The sequence below is a fragment of the Lynx canadensis genome, chromosome A2 (assembly GCF_007474595.2).
Source record: "Lynx canadensis isolate LIC74 chromosome A2, mLynCan4.pri.v2, whole genome shotgun sequence".
NCBI lineage: Eukaryota > Metazoa > Chordata > Mammalia > Carnivora > Felidae > Lynx > Lynx canadensis.
Window position 1 is genome coordinate 42280417 of NC_044304.2, and position 15071 is coordinate 42295487.

At 39.4% G+C, this 15071-nt stretch overlaps 1 protein-coding gene and 1 pseudogene across 5 annotated transcripts in view; both read left to right on the forward strand.

Annotated features, from left to right (window-relative positions):
• CHL1 (cell adhesion molecule L1 like) overlaps positions 1 to 15071 on the forward strand; it is a 210131-nt gene that overhangs the window by 4044 nt on the left and 191016 nt on the right. The window lies entirely within an intron of this gene.
• LOC115508490 lies at positions 911 to 7899 on the forward strand (annotated as a pseudogene).

A 15071-nucleotide genomic window follows, 5' to 3' on the forward strand; every position in this document is an offset into this window, starting at 1 on the left:
TTCCCAATTTAATTAGATATGGTGCTTTCTCCTTTCTCTACATCTTTATTGGAGGAAAGATTCTGTATTTTCTAATTTTGGAGGCTGGTTAACACCTTAAACATTACTAATTACTGCAGTTTATTTTATGTGTGTCGCAATAGTGTAGTTAGTTAATTATAGCTTTCTCATTAGCACCATGTAGAGAATAATGAATTAACACATCCCTTTGATCGAAAGAACATCTAAGTTTATCTTCTGAGAATAAAAGTGTTATTGTGTTACCGAAAGTCACTATAATTTCCCCAAGAAACAAATTGGTTGGAATTCTCTAGCACTGGGATAGGAAGCTTGATGAATGAGTTGGATTGATCACAAACAAGAGGGAGTAGAGCTGTGGTTGCTTGGCAACCTAACATTATTCTGCAATTTCCTCTGGTATATTTATCCAGTAAACTAGAAAATTCTGTTTTGTTAACGAATGTTTTTAGTCACTGCACAAATAGACCATAACTAATTGAGATTTTATGTATTGTGGATAAAAAATGATCCTGCTTACCTTCCTATTGTGTTTAGATAATGAAAATACAAAGAGAATGCATATTGTTTTCAGTTTGTAAAATCTTGTGTAAAAAATGTTATTTTAATTTTCATAATAGTTTGTTCCTACCAAAAGATTACAACTTGTTTATCTCTTCGGAAGTCAGATTATTAGGAGTGTGTGTGTGTGTGTGTGTGTGTGTTTATGTGTATTTATACACAATTTTTCAAGAAGAATCAGAGATAGAATTTGAACTGAGATGAATTCTTCCAAAATTGTGGTTTGTTGCTTGAACTGGCAATATAGGTAAATTGAAGAAGGTATAAATATCCAATCTGAGTGATACTAGCAGATGATGATAATAATAAATGTACTGAGTTTGACAGTTACAGACGTGTGCTCTGTTCTTTGACCAGAGTTTCTTTTCCTGGTGATCATAATCATTCTCCCTTCTGTTGCATTTCATTTTCACCATAGTTGCAAAGTAGGAGCTCAGCAAATCCATCATCTGCCCATCTTCTAATCTAACTCTCCCCAACTCCAGGGTTTGGGATAGAACACTTTGCTATTCAGCTGTGAATTTTAGTGTGCATCAAAATTCCCTTCTCAGATCTTAACTTTCTTGAGGGAATACGTTCCATTTTATGCATCTCATAAACCTTATATTGTGTGGCACAGTGGGAAGGAAGCAAACTGGTGTGGTGGTTAAATGCACTGGCTATAGTAATCAGGCTGCCTGGGTTCAAAATCACAGTCTGCTAACTCCTTGGTATGTGGCCTTGGCTAAGTCATTTTAATCTAACACTGATTTCTTCTATGAGATGGAGGTTAATATACATGCCCAGCTTGTGTGTGTTATTATGAACATTATGTGGGGCAATCTATATAGACAGTTTAGTAGAACTTATTAAGCACTCAATGAATTCTGGCTTTTAATTATAATTATTATTATCCATCTATTCCATATTCAGTTTATGAATGGATAAAGATACAGAGATGTGCGTGTATACCTATGTATATGAATCAGTGTGAACCATCATCATGGCACAATCAAATGGAAAACTGTTGATACTTACATCAATTATGCACACATAGACTAATAGTGGTTGTTCCACATACTTCAAAGATTCTAAGAGTTCTGGTTCTCAGGCTTGACTGAAATGAGAATCACCTGGAGATCTTTGTAAAACTACCAGCCCAGATGAATCCCATCAGCATCCCTGGAGATGATGACTAAGACTTGTGGATTTTTTAAAGCTTTTGGTGATGGTAATGTACCTTAGGGTTGAGTACCACCAACATAGATTGGGGTAGACATTCTTTAACATCATGTTGGCCTTGGTGTTGTGAAATGTGTTTGGAAAAGAAAAAAAAAAAAAGCTTTGGCAAACCTCTGAGGTTTTTCTTACTAATCCCTTTGGTTTAAACAGCACTTTATTCTCTGAAAAGCTCAAATGCACTTTTCATTTACTGTGTATTATTTCATTTCTCAGCCAAATGTCTCTGTGAAGATGGTAGGAAAGAAGTCATTATCCTGATTTTGCAGATGAATGGAGTGAGCCCTACTGAAATTAGATGATTTGATTAGATTCATACATTTCGAACAGACCCAGATACCCAGATTCCTGTTACTTTCGAGTCTGGATGCTTCTGTGTTTTACCTCAAGTTTTCAAATAAGGGAGAGAGAATTATATTTTTAGGACTAAATAATTGTGTAATAAAGGGATGCTAGAGATGTGAATTTCTACCTTGTTGTAATTACACACTGCAATGAAAAGCACATTTTTTTTTCTAAAGAAGACTCTATTTAGGATCCAAACCCTGAACCTAGCCTACACATGTGTTTTGTTAGGAGTGTTTAAGAAATATTTCAGCCAATATGTAAAAACCAGGGATTTTACGTAAAAATTTGTATTTCTGATTTATCTTAAAAACCTTGACGTTCTCACAGTCTTGAACCTGAGTGTCCAGAGAGTGCTGTTGGCAGTCTTAAAGGACCCAGAGTTTTGTGTCTTCTCTGGGTAAAACGTGGTCTCTTCTTGTTCTTACTTTTATTTTTTTCTTATGTATAAATCATACTCAAAGGGGTTATTTGAAGGGAGTTTCAAGAAGCAACCACATCTTTTTAGACAGGCTTGAGAGAACTCAAAAAGGGCTGCTGAAGAGCTGCCCCTCATCCAGTGAGAGAGACAGTAGATGAGGGAAGTTACTAAGGAGGTGAGAGCAGTAGCCTAGGGAAAGGCCACCAGACAGGACCTGTGGCTTTTCGGAGAGAACCAGCCACGGTCAAGTGGGAGATACAGATCTTCTCCTTTCTCAGAGTAGCCGAACCAACCAGAAGTCAGACGGCAGGGGAGCCTGATTGGTCTGCAGAGACTAGTTTCCTCTGCACAGAGGAGGATGGAGGAGGGTGGAGAATGGATTGGAATCTGGCATGTTAATGAAGAACATTCAGCACACCTTGAAGCCTTAAAATGTATGGAACAAGGGGTAATGAGGAAGGAGAAGGTTTGAATTGCCAAAAGTGGAACAAAATGGAGAACCATTAAATGTGCATTCAGTACCATCTTCTCCCACTTTCCTTGGTCGTTGCTTTCTTTGCCCTTCTTTCATTTCCCGAGGTGGACATGTTCCCATTTAGAGGTAGGTTTCAGCTGCAGCCTCCAGACTTACAAACAATTTTGTCCGTTCCCCTGCATATAATCTCCCCTTTCCAAGATGAGAGCTGATACAGCACAGACACTAATGCAAAAGGCTTATTATAGCCTCTATGGTAACAGGTTTGCATTTTTAGCAGAAGTTCTTCCTTCACAAAAGCTTTTGCTGTAAGTGGTAAATGTAAGACTAGAGATTGCAGATATTATGCCTGCGAAGGAGACACACCCTTAGATAACAGTCCAGCAGCTTAAAGTCACTGTAACCTGGACATTTGAATCTCTGGAGCGGTACCCCTCTTCTTTGGCATAGTGGCAGTAGAGTGAAGAGGGTGAGGAAATAGATGGGGGTGCGGTGGGGGGGCATTGGTAGCCTAATTGATAGGAAGCATTTGTGTTTCCTGGGGCTAAGGGGCAAAATCCACAGTGTAATAGTATGTAAGGAAGGAAGGAAAATGTGGCTTTGTTTGTTTGTTTGTTTGTTTTGGTCATTCCATGTAGTTAGAATTGATTGTGAGTTCAGTTTGTCATCACATTGAAGACCTTTGCTAAAGAACGTAAAGGGACAGAATATCAGGTTATTATGGGATGTTTTGTGTGCTGATGTGTTCAAAGGACACAATACATCTCATACATGCAAAATTGCAAGGAGAAGTAAATGCTGACCTTTTCTAACATACTCAACACTATATTTCCATCTGTTCAGAAGATTACTTTGGAAGATTTCTATTAAAAAGAAAAGTTATTAATGTCTTACATTATTTGGGTGCTTTCAGTATTTTAGAGATTTTCTTTTTACCATATCATCTTATTTGATTTTTACAATGATGTGCTGAACAAAAAGGAATAAATCGTTAGTCTGTTTTAAAAACAAACAAAAACAACTGTAAACAAACAAATACGGTCTAATAGCTGGTTAGGCAGTGGTGAAACCAGAATTAAGGCTCAGATATCCTGATTTGTACCCCAGTTCAATACCCACACTAGTACTTTGAGATTTTATTTGAGACACAAGAAAAATACGGTATAAATGAGTTTTTTTAAAAAGTTAATATGTAAGCCGAAGGATGTAATGAGTTTAGGGGAAATAATGAAATCTTAACCAGTTATATTCCAGGGTTGAATGTAGCCATGGCCAAACATAAGGAGGTTTGATTTTCCATAGCTTCTTTAATTCAATGATATATTGACTGTTTGGTTAATTGATTATAGGTCCTATGAGATATTGACCAGTCATTTTAAAAAGCTTTTATTGGGGCGCCTGGGTGGCGCAGTCGGTTAAGCGTCCGACTTCAGCCAGGTCACGATCTCGCAGTCCGTGAGTTCGAGCCCCGCGTCAGGCTCTGGGCTGATGGCTCAGAGCCTGGAGCCTGTTTCCGATTCTGTGTCTCCCTCTCTCTCTGCCCCTCCCCCGTTCATGCTCTGTCTCTCTCTGTCCCCAAAAAAATAAATAAACGTTGAAAAAAATTAAAAAAAAAAAAAAGCTTTTATTAAATAATTGCTTTATCCTACAGACAGACTAAGGCTGTGTGCCAGGCTGATGCTTAAATAGCTACCACCTATTAAATGTTTATGATATATTTTGCATTCTCTGCGTAAGTCATTTATGTGAAGTACTATTATCTGTTTTAATTTTTTTTTTCCCTTAAAATTTTTTTTAATGTTTATTTATTTTGAGGAACTGAGGGAGATAGAGCATGAGTTGGGGAGGGGCAGCAACAGAGGGAGACACAGGATCTGAAGCAGGTTCCATGCTCTGAGCTGTCAGCACAGAGCCAGATGCAGGCTTGAACCCATGAACTGTGAGACCATGACCTGAGCCGAAGTTGGATGCTTAACCAACTGAGGCACCCAGACGCCCTGTGAAGTACTATTATTATAATGCACATTTTGAGCTGGATGGCACAGACATTGTGGGGGTTTTGTCCAAAGTCACCCCATATGGCTTAGAACTGGCAGAGCCAGAACTCATCCGGACTGAAACTCAGAAGTGTCTGATTCCCAGCCCCAAGTCCTAACTGCTACCTTGAACCCCCTTTGATTCTTTCATACACCATCAGCACCCTGTGTTAATTCAGGGTGCTGTAACAAAGTACTCTAGGTAGAGAGGCTTATAAACAAGAGAAATTTATTTCCTATATTTCTGGAAACTGGAAGTCTGAGGTCAGAGTGCCAGCATAGTCTGCTTCCTCTTGTGAGGGCCTTCCTCCTGGTTGACTTTTCATTGTGTCTTCACAACAAGAATGGCTGAAGGAGGACAAGAGAGCTCTCTGGAGTCTCTCTCATCAGGGAACGAATCCCATTCATGAGGGCTCCACCTCACTACCTAATTACCTACCAAAGGCCATACCTCCAAATAGTACCACTCTGAGATTTGGATCTCAACATAGGTATTTTGGGGGGAGCCACAACCATTCAGTCCTTTGCCTACCCTTTCTTTTCTATCTAGGACTTCATTTCCCAAGTGTGTGGTGTCAGTGCCCCCTTGGTTAGCAGGATTCTCTATAGTCTATGGAGAATATTATATCCTCTATAACTATAGTCTTCATCAAGAGCTAGCACGTGTCCCTGTTGTTTATCCAAGTTTACCTGTACTGTGTCTTCATTATCTCAGTTAAACATGTGGAAAAGGAGATCTAAAGGATTCTTCTTAAGGTATGACATGAAAATGCATGCTTAATCCCAGGAATGGCAGCATTTAAAAAGACTATCCAAAAGCCTTAATGCAACAGATTAATTGTGAGGGGCTTCCATGTGAGCGATACACTGGGAGAGGAAGATGTTTGTATTCTCTCCAAAGTCTTGTCGTAAAAGCATTTGGTGCCTGACTCTTCCTGTCCCTGGGCACCAGTATATGTAAAATTCAACCTTTACCCTCCCCATAGCTTTTGCTTGCCCTCATTACCATTCTTCTGTCTTGGCAGAAATGTTTCTGATGCTCTGTCATACTGATATGCATGGACTTCCCTCACATCTGGGTGTTACATGTAACCAATTACATTACATTGGCATTTCAACAGAGGTGTGAGTATCTGCCACGCCAGATTAAGATAGGAATAGTTGACTATGGCACATGTCGTAAAGCAGCCTGACTCTTCTTAAAATGACACCAATCTTCATGATGGCACTATCTTTATTCACAGCTGTCGATTAAGGCTTTAGAATTAAAAAAAAAAAAAATTAACCCTATCATAGGCATGGTCAATATATTTGGGATTTTGAGAGGTATTTGATTTCTTGGTTTGGGGTATTTAGAAACAGATGTTATTATTTTCTTTTAATGTGCAAAATATAAACAGTGTTTGTATTTTCAGATACTAAAGAATTCCCATTTCTTTTTGTGTAATAGAGGCAAAAATGTTTGCTTTTTCCTTTGCCTAGACAGTTGTTCTCATTTCCTTGGACATGGGAAATGGATTTGTTGTAGGGCTTTTGTTGGACCCATGTCTGCTTCTCTAGAGTACAGTACTTGGCTTCTCAAGAAATATATTCATTTTTGTGTTATAAATCCAGAGACTTACTAAACTTGTTCTCTAAAATGTATCTGATGACACAGTGGAGAATTCATTGGATTAAAACATCTAAGGCATTATACAATGGCAATAAATTGTAACATGGCCCACAATTGTAAGCAAACAAAGAAAAATAATAACAATTTTAACATCTATACACTGCACCAGAATGAATAATAGGCTGTTTGGATTATTTTTTATTATTGGCTAATTTGAGATGGATACTATTTTTCTATAAAGGAGATCTGAGTGAATGGATAAAAATAGAAAGCCCAAATAAAGGTGTTTAACTTTGACCTTGATTCAATTTTGCTTTGTAACGTCTAGCAATTAATTCTCAGTGGTGCTAGATTTCAAAGGGTATCAACAGATCACCTTTCCATGCATAGAAGCATCTGCATGTAATTGATTTGGGCTGCATTTTTTAAGATAGTTGACTTGCTTGAAATAATACTAAAGGACCACCAATGAGCAATTCAGATTCAACTCGTGTGCTTTTGTGAGTCAGGTTCAAATAAACTGGATTTGACCTTAACCACTAACCCCTGAAAAAGGGGCTGGCAGTCATCACAGTGAATGCCATCCTATTATGTATAAAAATTGATATGAGTCCTCTCTTCCTCTGCGCTGCCTGGGGAGCTAGCAGCCATCTCCTGCTCGGCACCATGGCTGCCCTCAGACCTCTGGTGAAGCCCAAGATCATTAAAAAGAGGACCAAGAGGGACGCCTGGCTGGCTCACTTGGTAGAGCTTGCGACTCTTGATCTTGGGGTTGTGAATTCGAGCCCCATTGTTGGGGATAAAGCTTAATTAAAAATAAAATATTTTACTTAATTAAATACATGAAAAGAGGACCAAGTAGTTCATCCAGCACCAGTCAGACCAATGTGTCAGACTCAAGCGCAACTGGTGGAACCCCAGAGATGTTGATAACAGGGTGTGCGGAAGATCTGAGGGCCAGATCTTAATACCCAACATTGGTTAAGGGAGCAACAGGAGAACAAAGCACATGCTGCCCAGTGGCTTCTGGAAGTTCCTAGTCCACCATGTCAAGAAGCTTGAAGTGCTGCTGATGTGCAGCAAATCTTCCTGTGCAGAGACTGTTCACAGTGTCTCCTCCAAGAACCGCAGAGCCATTGTGGAAAGAGCAGCCCAGTTGGCCATCAGGGTCGCCAGTCCCAATGCCAGGCTGCACAGCAAAGAAAATGAATAGACAGCTTCTGTGCATGTTGTACTTGTATTAGTAATATCATGACACTATTACAAAAATGATATGAGTCGTTTGAATTGGAAATTGACCTCTATACCTAAAACCTCTTTTTGAAAACCTGCTTACTCCCTCTATTTTCCTGTTTCACCAGCTGTAAACTGAGGACAGAAACATTTACCACTGCCTCCCAGTGTTGGAGGATTAATGAGCTAATATTTGTAAAGTGCTTTGAAGATAAAAGTGCCAGCTATTATTATTACTAATAAACCATTTTTCTCCACTGTAATTTTGGACAGCAGCCATTAAAAACTCATTACTGTATTTAACAGTAAAACAATCTGCTACAGCCCTGTATTTACTGCCTCAATTAAGCATGCATTCCACTTCCTTGGCCCCTCAAAATTCAGAGCTGATGAGGACGGACAGAAAGGTGTATGTTGTTATTTCCCAAGTTCATTTAAATAATGGGTTTAACAGACTGGATGCTTATAGTGGAGAGTAGGTTGATGGTTTCTGATGAAAACCAGACTATGTCCTTAATGGGAGGCTAATTTGGCTGTGTATTTGGTTCTGTGCCCTATGAAGGGAATGGAGTGCCTACTTCTGGGTTTTTATTCAACTGGATTCACATCACATTTACTGCCTTTGAAGATTATAGTCCAGTGTCCTTAGGGTTGTTTCAAACTGGTTCCGTGAATAAAGTACGTTTATTTGAGTAGTCGTACGTGTGTGTGCACACATGGTGGAGAGCAGGCCAGGGTGTGTGCTGTTTATGACTGATCCTAAAAATGAAGTAGAAAACTGAAGTAATGATGCAGCTACTTCCAGTCCACAAATACTGAAAAATAAAAATGGAGGTCTTGAATTATGCAGAGCAGTTCATTAATTTGTAATTAGCGTGTTGTATTAAATTTCTTCAATACTAATTTATTTTGATCTATGTAGATGTCCTAAAATACTGAATGGCATTTCTCACCTATTGCCAAAACGATGCTCATTTTCCCCTATGCTGTTGTACTACTGCAGATAAGAGTAAGAGATTTAAAATAAATTAGTGATTAGAATGACAAGTAAATTTGAAGTGTACTCAATAGCTACCTCCAGTGTCTAAATCCTAAACTAATATATAAAAGTTGAATGAAGAGGCCTCATAGCAATCTAAATTCACTGAATTCACTACCAGAATTTTCGTATGGAAAGACCTGTCTCAGTGACTACTTACTCTTAATTTAGAACCATTCTAATAAGCATAACGCTCTGTTTTATTTTAGTGGATGACACATATACACTGCAAGTTAGAACAGATGATGGAAATTTTGCAGATTCGTTCACAGACAAAAGAAGTTAGAGCTAGCATGTCCTCAGCAAGGGAGGAGAATGGAGAGGCTGGAAAAAGGCAACTCAGAAATCATGATGGCTCTATGTGTGGTCCTGAGTCATTAAGAAGTTCCTACAAAATAGTTTAAACTAAAAAATATTTTGGTATATCACCTATAGGTATATAAATCATTAATTTGAAAATCATGTGAAATCATCTTTCATACTGACCTGTTTAAGAATGTTACATATAAATACAAAACAGCAATATTAAATTCCCCAAACCTCTTACAAGATGTTCTTCTAGAAGCAAGACACTAATAACTGTCCAAGGTACTATCGTTTGGAGATAAGATTTTGCATTGCAAGCGTGTCATAATGTATTTTTTTTTATTACTATCACTTAGGGAGGCCATGCTTTGTAAATACTATCACCATTCCATTGACTTCTGAAATTGAGCTCATGCTATTTTCATCATTTATTTTTGTTGAATTGTGCATGGGGAATTCACCATATGGCTTTAAACTGTTTAAGACCTCAGTAGGAATGTGCTTTGCATATGAGATTCTTGGGGGAAATACACAAGTTGCTTATCGTTTGGAAGAAAAGTACCTGGAGACTTATGTGTAGCTAAGAGGGAAAATGATGAAAAATTAGTTTGAATTGTGACTATGTAGCAATTTATGTAAAATGTAAAGGGACACTGTCGGGTTATCTTTTGGCACATTATTAACCCGTAACTTAAACATCAGTTTTATAAACTGCTTTTGTGGGTCATGCTTTTGTGGATTGGGAACTCAGGGAGGGCTAAGGTGGTGACCTACCTGGTGACAACCGGGGTGACATGGTGTTCAGATGGTGGCTTGGCCGGGCTTCCCTAGTGGCCCCAAGATGGCCTCACTTGCATGTCTGGTGTTATGCACATTCAAGCAGAACTGAGTTCAGTTGGGCCCCTCTTTGACCTCTGTTTCTTTTCATGTAGCACATGATCTTTCCTCTGGTCTCTCAAGTAGGTCATTAGACTTCGTACATGATGGCTCAGAGCTCCACAAGTCCAAGTTAGAAGATTGTTGGTTCTTGTAAAGACTAGGCCTGGGGCGCCTGGGTGGCGCAGTCGGTTAAGCGTCCGACTTCAGCCAGGTCACGATCTCGCGGTCCGTGAGTTCAAGCCCCGCGTCGGGCTCTGGGCTGATGGCTCAGAGCCTGGAGCCTGTTTCCGATTCTGTGTCTCCCTCTCTCTCTGCCCCTCCCCCGTTCATGCTCTGTCTCGCTCTGTCCCAAAAATAAATAAACGTTGAAAAAAAAAAATTAAAAAAAAAAAAAAAGACTAGGCCTGAAGCAGTTTCAGCCTCCCTTCCACTGTAGTCCAAACAATCAAACACCAGTCTCTTTAATAAGAGAATTCTCTTTAATAAGAGAATTATTAAATCCACTGTGATACCATTTACTCACCACATGACTGATACCAAAGTGGAAGAAAACATGGAACAGGTGGAACAACGCTGTGCCCCAGAGGGACACTCCTTTCTCTTCCTACTTCCTAGATCTCTTAACCGCAGGAGAACACACGACTTGGAGAAGGGAATGTGACACAAGAGTGAACTTTGGCTAGCCAGAGGCCCCCGTGCCTGGAGGGAGAGAGAATAGAAGTGAGAGGCTGTGCGGCGAGTTAGGTGAGGACACTTCAGGCTCAGATTCCTTAGTGGAATGGGCTTTTCTGATGCTCTGTATCTGTCATCTGTTTGCATTCATCCTAACTCTTTTCCATTCATCTTGGAAGTGGGTTGGCCTCAGGAAAACTAAGGGTACCCCAGCAGAGTCAGAAGGGCCATGGTGAAACTCAAATGCTAGGAAACAGGGAGTTGACTACTTAGATTGCACAAGGCACTAGGCTTGAGGAGGGATGGAAAAGAGCCTCTCCGTTTCCTTCTATTTATCTGTCATAGCCTCTAACAAAAAAGGAAGCAGGCTTCATGCACCAAAATGATGATTGTGCATTTGGCTTCAGCCTTTCTTTACCTGTAACTTCCAGAAGCAGGATTGTAATGGAAAGGGGACTAACAGGTGACAAATACTAACATTATTCTCCTATTTTCCTGCAGTGCTTTGTGAGCACAGAGCAAGAAGCAGGTCAAGAATATACAGCAAGGGAGCTGTCTTGGGCTGTTTCTTTCTCTTCAAATGCTCACGGATAATGGATGGAGAACAACTACTGCGGTGCCTGATACGGGTTCAATTTGTGTTCTCAATGCCTCTACTTCTGTCTTTCCTCACACCCTCCCATCATATTCTTCCTGCTATGGCATGCCATTTTTCTCTCAGTGCTTGGGAGCCATGCATACTATTATTCTTCCACCTCTGTTACATTATCCCACCCTTCTGATAAACACGAGTGGATGTTTTTCTCCTGCAGTCTTGCCAAAAGCACTTACAGAGTATTGCACTATATTTGTCATATTTCAAAAACTCTTTCAGCAGGCAAAATGCAATATATGTAACTCTAAAGTGCTATGGTATGGTGAATTTAATTCTATATTGCTAATGTTGGCAATTGCCTTTAAATAAGAGGCACACATAGATATGATTTAATGTGACGTTTATAAAAACAAGGTGCTTAAGCAAGGTGGGTATTAATCCTGTTCAGAGAGGTTAAAGGAACTCATGTTGTCTGATTTTGTCTTAAGGTATTGCAATGACAAATCGTTTAGCCATTGATAAAATGTTTCCTTGTTCAGAGAATGTAAGTTTTTAGATGATACAACGTGTAAAGTCGTATTAAAAACTGTTGGGACTGTTGAAACACAGGCAATCCTCAGAATTTTTCTGTGGTTTCTTTTGTTCCAACAAAATACATTTTTACTATAGCAAAGAGCACCTCTTGGCCAGTCTTGCTTTAGCAGTTTTCCATCTGTCCTGTGCATCCTTTCTCTACTTTTAACTGACCACAAAGCCTGCTTCACCTTTCTCCTTGACACGCTGAGACTTATTTCTCATGAACTATTCTGGATAGTTCCTTGTTCAGCTTTTGAATCATTAGACCACTACAGCCTCCCTCTCCCTGGATTTCTGCCTTTTGTAACTATTCTTGTCCACTAAGGTCTAAATGTCACTGTTAAAATCCCTTTTCTCGCTTGTCGCTTTGACCATGATGCCACTTACTTCCCGAAAATTTCCCCTGGCTCCCCACTACTTTGCAGGCCAAGTAACTGTCACACTTGGTTTCCACATTCAGCCGGACTCAGCCTTCATTATTCCCTTCTACTTTCCTGTATCCTTAGAGACCTGTCCTTTTACCCAATAGCTTGCTGTTCCTGCCTTCTTAGCACTCCTGTCTTCCCAGATAGATTTCCTGCTGTTCTTTCTTCTTGTAATAACCGGTCACTCATTCATCTCCCATTCTCTGAGACTCCCTGAAATTCACCATCTTCAGTATTTTTGTCATAATTTACTTACATTTTTAACGGCACATTAAAAAAAATATGTTGCCTTAAGCTGGAGGTTTTATTTCATTACTGTAAATGAAACCCCAGTGTCAGTGGGAAACAAGAGAGGTAACTACAAATGTTAAAACTATGAAAACAGTCCAAGGTCATTAAATGCTAGCTAGATAGTGTTGCCTGCTGATGGTTCCGGGTTGCCTCCATAAAATAGCAAGATTAGTAAAGTTAGTGTTGTTAGTGTTATATTAGGACCTCCTGGAGACTCCTACTTTTTTGTACAGTCAGAAGGATTACAAGAGACTGCAAAGGGGATGTTCACTTAGGTCATCCCAAAGGACTTCTTAAGATCACTGCAGGACTGAGAACAGTGTCTGGGACATGCAGCCCAATTCAAGGAGGGTGAAGACATCCCTTAGAAAAACTCAACACACTTCTATGCCTTTATCCTATGATGTTCCTGCATTTAACCATTAGATGAAAATTTGTGAAGTTCTTGCAGTGTGAAAATCTCTCTGCTGGATGGATGAATTCCAAGATGAATCAGATACAGTAGCTGGCCTGAAGATGCTTGCAGTTACCTGAATATATGCCCACAAAATAGTATTAGTGTTAACATCTATGCGGTTTTTGCAGTCTGACACTCTGAAATGTTACAAACCTCCAGTATAATTAAGGACATGTACTCAAGTACAATGTAAAATAGAGGACCAAAAATGCCACAAGGAATGTATAGACAGTATATGATCAGAACAGGAAAGATTACTTCCAGTTTATGCACTATTAAAAGTGTCAGGGAAGAGGTAGGATTTGAAAGACAAGGAAGAAATTCCATTGAAATTACCATTTCTCTGTAGCAAAATAAATGTGCAAGCCCTAATTAATGAGCAATTAATTTTTAGCAGGATTTATTACACTGTAATCTTGTGCTGTTAGAGAAAACCTTCTTGTGTGATAAAATGTGATTTGATTACCTTTCTCAAGTTCTGAAAGGCTTATTTATCCATGTATTATGTAAAACAGGAGCCCTCCCTAATTTGGCATAGGCCTAGAGAAAGCCACACCTAGGTGGAAGATGGGTACCTTCACCGTATTTCTATTTTAGGGAGCCAACCTAATACCTGCTTGATTGGGAAGTCAGGGGATGTGGACATCCAGAGCCATCATAGGGATGTTTGAGTCCTATGACCTTGGGACGTGCTTTTCAATTCTGAGGTGACCAGGAAATCAGAGGTTCCCAGCAGAAAAGCACAGCACTTCCCTGGCTATTCAGGTGCATTAATTTCTCCTTTATGTCTCAGCGCGCTGCCGACTCTGTGCTCTGTGGTCCCTTCTAGGACCTGGTTCTCAGTCCTAGAAGGTCAGATAATGCAGAGAAGGCTGTCGTGTGGTTGGTTCTCTAGACTTAATATGCTTGTGAAATGAAGAAAAGGGAAAAAATAAAGGAAAGTGATGATATGGTCATCAAATATTAAGAGCTGATGATGAAATACCAGGATTTTTTAAATTGTTTGTGTAATAGTCATCCATTTTTCAAGTGAAAATATTTTGTGCTTTTCCTAGAGACTTGAGCCCATGTGGTACCTTACAAATATCACTTCTAAATTTTTTTTTTCATTTAACAATTTTTAAAGTTTTATTAATTTCAGTAATCTCTAAACCCAACATGGGCTTTGAACTCATGACCCCCCAAGATCAAGAGTTGCATGTTCTTCAGACTGAGACAGCCAGACACCCCTCCTTTTTGTTTTCTTATTAGCCATACTAACACTTACATAATCGACTTCTTGAATCTTTTATATATTGCATTTTAATTACATCAGTAATTTCACTTTTTAAAAAAGGTAGGGAGGGGTGCCTGGGTGGCTCAGTCGGTTGAGCAGCCGACTTCGGCTCAGGTCATGATCTCACGGTCCGTGAGTTCGAACCCCGCATCGGGCTCTGTGCTGACAGCTCAGAGCCTGGAGCCTGTTTCAGATTCTGTGTCTCCCTCTCTCTGACCCTCCCCCGTTCATGCTCTGTCTCTCTCTGTCTCAAAAATAAACGTTAAAAAAAATTAAAAAAAAAAAGGTAGGGAAATGAATATCCACAGTATTACTCAGTGATGAATGTTCTTGCTTCCAGTAGCATCTTGTATAATGCATTCTTCTCTTTCATTACTGTGGGTATTTCATCAATACCTAGAAATACAGAAAATATAACTTTTTAAAGTTCAGTAGGAGAAAGCATAGTGTGTTAGTAGAGTTGAAAAAGCAATAGTTGCAGTGATATGAAATATCCTGGCTTTATTTTCTGAACTTACTCCTTACAAATGTTAATCATGTGCACCTAGTCAGTAACAGTGACAAGGCATATAGACAGAGACTATAAAGTTGAGAATTTGAACACATAGCATGTGTTCATATACATAACATACACGT